The sequence below is a fragment of the Lycium ferocissimum genome, chromosome 1 (genome assembly GCF_029784015.1).
Source record: "Lycium ferocissimum isolate CSIRO_LF1 chromosome 1, AGI_CSIRO_Lferr_CH_V1, whole genome shotgun sequence".
Taxonomy (NCBI): domain Eukaryota; kingdom Viridiplantae; phylum Streptophyta; class Magnoliopsida; order Solanales; family Solanaceae; genus Lycium; species Lycium ferocissimum.
In genome coordinates, this window is record NC_081342.1 from 44,332,010 (window position 1) to 44,339,951 (window position 7,942).

The 7,942-nt window shown below is 37.5% G+C and overlaps 1 pseudogene; it reads right to left on the reverse strand.

Annotated features, from left to right (window-relative positions):
* Positions 1 to 659: 659 nt before the first annotated feature.
* LOC132060511 (uncharacterized) lies at positions 660 to 7,124 on the reverse strand (annotated as a pseudogene).
* Between the last annotated feature and the right edge of the window lie 818 nt (positions 7,125 to 7,942).

Consider the following 7,942-nt stretch of genomic DNA (forward strand, 5'->3'; position numbering starts at 1 on the left):
TTTATATAGTTGTAAAGAAGGAGCTAGTCAAAATAGAAATAAATGAGAATTATCTTCCCTAGAAGCATAGAAGACTTCCCACACTTGGACCAAGGCAGTCAACATAGATTAAAACAACCTAGAAGACTACCCAACACTTGGACCAATGCAAGTCAACATAGATTAAAACAACAATTAAATATTTATTCTAGAAACTAATATTTGGGCTAATTTTGGGCTCTGGAAACTTCTTCTTTTGGGGCTGATTTGGGCCTCATTCCATCTCACTTTGGACTTTAATTTGGGCCTCCAAATAAGTGTAAGACTTGAGGAAAAAATCTGAATTGGGCTGGAGCTCTTCTTCCATCACAAGACACTTTTGAATTGTTAATTGCAGCCCATTAAGCTTGTCTTGCAATTTCCTCGTTTGAGATCTTGTCATGGGTCTTCTTGGAACTTCCAAATCTTCATCCACGTCCTTCAATAATTCTGAGCTACCATGGATGCTATCATTCCCCTCTTCTTGAGATGAATTCGTCCTCGAATTTAAACTCGCATCAAATAAGGAAAGATCGAAACATTGAAAGTAGCACTAACTTGATACTCACTAGGAAGATCAAGTTTGCAAGCATTGTCTCCAATCCTTTCAAGGACTTCAAATGGACCATCTCCTCTTGGGTCTAGTTTGGATCTTCTTTTGGCGGGAAACCTTTCCTTCCTGAAATGCACCCATACTTGATCCCCGGGCTTAAAGATAACAGATTTTCGCCCTTATTTCTCCTTAGGCGATACCGCTCATTCTTCCGCTCAATTGCAAGCTTTGTTTGTTCATGAATCTTCTTCATCATTTCACCTTCTTCCTACCATCAAGATTAACAATATTATCGAGGCAAAGGCAGCAAATCAAGAGGGGTGAGGGGATTAAAGCCATAAACAACTTCAAAAGGAGACTTACCTGTAGAAGAATGGACAGTTCTATTATAGGCAAACTCTACCATGGCCAAATGTTCTTCCCAAAACGTTAATTTTCCTTTTAGAACAGCCCTCAACATATTCCCTAAAGTCCTATTGACTACTTCTGTTTGCCCGTCAGTTTGCGGGTGACAAGACGTAGAAAATAGTAGTTTAGTTCCCAACTTTCCCCAAAGAACTCTCCAAAAGTGACTTAAAAACTTAGCATCCCTATCACTAATAATAGTTTTAGGTATACCATGTAATTTAACCACTTCTTTTACAAACAAATCAGCCACATGTGATGCATCATTAGTCTTCAAACATGGAATAAAGCGAGCCATTTTTGAGAATCTATCTACCACCACAAATATCTTGTCCTTACCATGCTTAGTTCTAGGCAAACCTAACACAAAATCCATGGAAATATCAAGCCAAGGGGAAGTAGGAACGGTAAAGGAGTATAAAGACCATGTGGTAACACTTTCGATTTGGCTTGTTTACATTCAAGACATTGAGAGCACACTTTCTCAACATCCTTTCGCATGCACGGCCAAAAGAAATGTTCGGCAAGTATATCCAAAAGTTTTGGGCACTCCGAAGTGTCCCATGAGTCCACCACAATGTACTTCCCTAACAAACAATTCACGCAAAGAGCAATTAGGGATACACAATTTATTTTCCTTAAAAAGAAATCCATCTTGAAGATTAAACCTGTCATAAGGACCTAACTTACATTCGCAAAAACCTTGCCAAAATCGAATCATTAGCATAAAGGCCCTTGATTTGATCAAAACCCATCGACTTAGAAGTAAGAGTAGAGACCAAGACATACCTTCTTGACGGTGCATCGCAACTACATTCTCCTTTCCTTGCTTGTAAGCAATCACATATGGGAAAGTTTCAATAAATTCAACCCATTTTGCATGCCTACGATTAAGCTTACCTTGACTCTTCAAATATCTCAAGGATTCATGATCGGTCTTAACCACAAACTCTCTAGGCCACAAATAATGTTGCCATGTAGCTAAAGCCTTTACCAAAGCATATAGCTCTTTGTCATAAGTTGAGTAGTTCAATGTAGCTCCACTCAACTTTTCACTAAAGTATGCAATAGGCTTGGACTCCCGCATCAAAACAACACCTATTCCTTTTCCGGAAGCATCACATTCAACCTCAAAAGACTTAGAAAAATTAGGTAATTGCAAAAGAGGAGCGAACATAATTTTCTTTCAACAAGTTAAAAGCATCATCTTGGTCTTTCCCCCATGTAAAAACCTTATCTTTCTTGATAACTTCAGTTAGAGGAGAAGCAATGGTGCTAAAATCTCTAACAAATCTTCTATAAAAACTAGCAAGCCCATGAAAACTTCTAACCTCAGTTACACTCTTGGGTTTAGGCCACTCTTTGATTGCCTTGATTTTATCTTCATCAACCTCAACTCCCTTAGAACTGACCACAAAACCCAAGAATACCACACGATCCACACAAGGCACACTTTTTGAGATTAGCAAACAATTGTTGTTTTCTAAGAACTTCAAAAACTTGTTTTAGGTGTTCTACATGCTCATCTAGAGTTTTAGAAAAGATCAAGATATCATCAAAATAAACCACCACAAACTTTCCATGAAAATCCTTAAAAACATGATTCATCAATCTCATGAAGGTGCTGGGTGCATTAGTCAAGCCAAAAGGCATAACTAACCACTCATAAAGCCCATATTTGGTCTTAAAGGCAGTTTTCCATTCATCTCCAGGATTCATTCGAATCTGATGGTAACCACTTTTTAGATCAATTTTAGAAAAGATTTTGGACCCGTACAATTGATCCAACATGTCATCAAGACGAGGAATAGGATGACGATACTTTACCGTAATCTTGTTGATAGCTCGACAATCCACGCACATCCTCCAAGATCCATCTTTTTTGGGCACCAATAGAACAGAGCGAGCAAGGACTCAGGCTCTCTCGTACGAACCCCTTTTTAAGAAACTCCTCAACCTGCCTTTGCAACTCCTTTGTCTCTTCAGGATTACTCCTATAAGTAGGCCTATTTGGAATCTGTGCACCTGGCACAAAGTCAATTTGGTGTTCAATTCCACGCAAAGGTGGAAGACCTTTGGGAATATCTTCAGGAAAGAGATCATCAAAATCCTGCAAAAGAGAAAAAACACTACTTGGCAAAGAAGAAGTTAGTAGCTCGAGAATTAATCAAGACTTCTTTGTAAGTAAGTAGTATTATGGGCGTCCCTCTTTTCTTGCATTCAAACACTCTTTGGCTTTTATATAGAGACTCTCTTTTTTTCTTTTCCTTAGCCTCTTTCCTCTCACCAAAACTTTCTTTTTTCCCTCAAACCCTCTTTTACCTCTTTGCTTAAGTTGTTGCTTTCTCTTTCTCTCTCTCTTGGCCATCTTTCATTTCTTTTCCCTCAAGCTCTCCTTTTTTTCTCGTCCCCTTTGTTTTCCCATTGATTCCCTCAATCTCTTTTGATCTTCAAACACACGAGAAGGTGTTAAAGGTGCAAAGTATACTTCTTGCCATTAAGCTCAAGTGAATATCTATTCTTCCTTCCATCATGAAAAGTATTCCTATCGAGCCGCCATGGACGACCAAGCAAGATATGACAAGCTTGCATAGGAATGACATCACAAAGAGTATCATCCTCATACACCGCTAACATTGAATGAAATCATGCATTGTTTGTTGACTTTCGCTTCACCACTATCATTCAACCATTGGAGTCTATAAGGCTTAGGGTGTTTCATGCATGCAAGCCCTAACGTATCTACCAAGTGTGAACTCACTACATTAGCACAACTACCACTTGTCGATAATCATAGAACAAGTTCTCCCCCTTATCCCACACCTAGTATGGAATATATTTTCCCTTTGTTCTTCACTATTGACTCCCAAATTGATAGCCATAATCCTCCTAACTACGCAACCAAACCATCATTAAAAGGAAGTTCTACATCATCTTCACTCACACCTCCCTCTTCTTCCTCTTTCTCACTTTTTTTTTACTCTCCTTTTCTCCATCAAGAATCTTCCTAGCTACCCAATAAAACCTTTATTAGGAAACTCTACGTCTTCATCTTCACTCGCACCTCCCTCTTCTTCTTCTACCTCACTTTTTTCACTCTCATACTCTCCATCTTCTTTCATGAGAATATTTCTTCTATTTGGACATTCATGCATCATATGCCCTCTTCCATGACATTTGTAACATTGAATAGAACTAGAAGGTTTTGGTGATTTAGGATTAAAAGCTTTACCTCCCTCTTTGTCATCTACTTTGGCCTTCCCCTTGCCTTCTTGAGGCCTAAAAGTCACATCTTGTTTCAGCCATGGCTTCTTTGAATTGGTGTTTGGCCGACTCCTCCACGAGCTAGCTTGCTGCTTTCTTTTAATTTGCTTTTCTAGTTTTACAGCCATATCCACTAACTCATCTAAAGTTACATATTGTTGTATCTCTACTACATCAGCTATTTCTTTATTTAAACCATTAAGAAATCTAGCCATAGTGGCCTCTTCATCTTCCATACAATTAGCTTGGATCATAGCCATATCCATAGCTTTGAAGTATTCATCAACAGTCATGGTTCCCTGCTCCAATCTTCGAAGACGCATTTGTAGGTCTCTTTGAAAGTGGGAAGGCACGAACCTCTTCTTCATGACTCTCTTCATCTCAGCATTTCAAGTAGCAATGGGTGGTTCTCCATCTTGTTGTCTATCCCTTGTAAGCTTTTTCCACCAAATAGAAGCATAGTCGAGAAAATTCAACAACGGCAAGCTTTACCTTCTTAGCTTGAGAATAGTTGTGACAATCAAAAATGGCTTCAACTTTCCGCTCCCAATCAAGGTACAAGTCGGATCTCTTGTGCCTTTGAAAGTTGGCATCTTCATCTTTATGCTATTAATGTTGTCATCTTCCACTCTTCCTCGTTGTCCCCTCCTATCTCTCCTACCCTATCTAGATTTACATCAAGATCATCAACAAAATCATCTATAGGGTTTTCTTGATTTACAATTGGGGCATGGGGCATATTTCTTCTATTTTGAGGCCTAGGATTATTTTGTGGTTGTACAATATCTTTGATCTCCTCCTAAGTTCAGCTATTGTCTCATTTTGTTCGCAATGGCATCCTTGATCTCTTGAAATTGCAAGGTCCATCTTTCAAATTGTTGGTGCATAGCTTGTAAGTGAAGTCATTTCTTCCTCGGATCTCGGCTTCTTGACGAGCCCTCCTTTCATCATCACTACCACCGTATTGGTCATCTCAAAAACTATTTATCACTCAAACTTTGGCTTTTTTTTTTTCCTCAATTGTTCTCACTCACTCTTGCCTTTTTCCACTCAAATAACCTTTGGGAAAACACTTTATGAATTTATAATTAAACCCCACTAGAATCAAGCCCTTAGTAGTAAAATAAAGAATTTTGGGCACTAAAGAAAATGAAGAACCAATCCTAGAAAGAATTAGAATTTAGTTGAAACAAGACTCGAACAAAAAGGACTTTTTTTTTTTTTTTTTTTTAACAAGATAAAAGGAGTAAGAAAAAAAAAATTGATTGCTTCTTAGCTTTAAAGATCTAGGATCCCTCTTCTTGTTTTCTATCTTAATCTTTAGAAAACAAATAAATGGAAAAATTTCTTGAAGAGCAAACACTAAACTTCATTTTTTTTTTTTTTTTCTTTCAACGACTTCTTTTTAATTTTTGCTCTTTTTTTTTTTTCCCCAAGATTATCAAAACGGAATCTTGATTTTTTTTTTCCCAAATTTTTAAAAATATTAGCAAAAATAGAAAATAATCTGAAAAAAAAGATATGATTGCTTCTTTTTTTCTCTTCTTTTTTTTTCAAGAAACCCCAACTTTTATATTTCAAGAACGGAATCTTGTCTATCTAATGGCGAAATTTAAGCCAACTTTTCTATAACAGAACAGGATCCCAAATTTATAATTAAAATATTCTTGCGAAAATCTTGTAAGTCCAATATATCAAGGACTTAGAGAATCTGATACCTTAGAAAATACCCAATCATCAACTTGGAAATAAAAGACTTTGGGATGTCACTAATCGATTCGGATAACCTTGACCTTTTTTTTTTTTTGAATCAACTCGGGGCCTATTTTTTTTTTACTTCAAACCACCAAATTGGGGATCTACACTTTCTCCCATAAGAGCTTTATCAACTGGAATGATAGCTCTTAAAATAAGAGGTAAGTGGTCATCCTGCTAGATCTTAACAACGAGGTTAGGGAGATCCCAAATTTATAATTAAAATATTACGGAAGCAAATATAGAAAAGAATCTAAAAACTAGAAAATAAAAGATATGGGAAATTCGAAGGAACAAACGAATTTCCAAGAACGTAAGTTCTAAAGTCTTGACAAGATCCAAGTAACAACGTATAGATTTATAGGAAGAAATCTAACGCCTTTACTTGAGATAACGAATCAAAAACGATAGATTCGGATCGACCGCTTTGTGAGTAACTTAAGACAACAATTAGTATTTAGAACTAATCGCCTTCGAAAGAATACCAAAAAGAAATCAAAGATATCAAAAGAAATTATCTTACTACCTTGAACTAAGAACTAGTTAGGTTGAAAGATAAATCTAAAGTAATGCCACAAAGGTTCAAAAGAACTCTCAATATAATATATTCTTCAAAATCTGATTTACAATGAATGACAATCACCCCTTTATATAGTTGTAAAGAAGGAGCTAGTCAAAATAGAAATAAATGAGAATTATCTTCCCTAGAAGCATAGAAGACTTCCCACACTTGGACCAAGGCAGTCAACATAGATTAAAACAACCTAGAAGACTACCCAACACTTGGACCAATGCAAGTCAACATAGATTAAAACAACAATTAAATATTTATTCTAGAAACTAATATTTGGGCTAATTTTGGGCTGCTTTGAAACTTCTTCTTTTGGGGCTGATTTGGGCCTCATTCCATCTCACTTTGGACTTTAATTTGGGCCTCCAAATAAGTGTAAGACTTGAGGAAAAAAATCTGAATTGGGTTTTGGAGCTCTTCTTCCATCACAAGACACTTTTGAATTGTTGATTGCGGCCCGTTAAGTTTGTCTTGCAATTTCCTCGTTTGAGATCTTGTCATGGGTCTTCTTGGAACTTCCAAATCTTCATCCACGTCCTTGATAATTCGAGCTACCATGGATGCTATCACATGCAACATATATCTTCCAAGGTCGAATAGTGCGTTCGGCTTGCCCATCAGATACGTAGGTGAAATGTTGTGCTAAGCCTTATACGAGTATGACCTTTTTGGAAAGATTTCCGGAATTTGGTATGGTCTGTCACTCTATCAGTAATAATGGACATCGGGACACCATGAAGCCGCACAATCTCTTTAAATACAACCTTGCAGAATCTTCCGCCGCATATGTGATTGTGACTGGAAGAAAATGAGCTAATTTCGTGAGTCTATCCCTTTGCCATATGGAGTCATAGTCTCTTCGGGAATGAGGTAACCTACAATGAAATCCATGTTAATCACTTCCCATTTCCAAGTTAGAATCTCCATAGCTTGCAATAATCCTCCTGGCTTTTGATGTTCGATTTTCACTTGTTGGCAATTTGGACATTGAGCTACAAATTCTGTTATGTCTTAACTGTTCCATCCCATTTTAATACATTAGCTTAAGATTGTGATACATCTTTGTCACCCGGGTGAATAGAATACCGAGAGTAGTGAGCTTCTTCTAGAATCCGACGACGTATGCAACATTCGGAACGGAATGCTTTGTCTCGGTATCGAAGGACACCATCTATAGAAATTTCGAATTGCGACTTCTCTTTCTCAGAAAATGTATCTCTATAATGGCCCAGCGGGGATCTCTTCGTATTGATGCTCTCTCACTTCCATATCCAAGGAGGAAACAGCTGGGTTGTGAATACCGACTCTTGCATTGCCCGACTCAACTAGGAGAACTCCGAGGCTGGCTAGCTGGTGGAGCTCACGAATTAATGTTT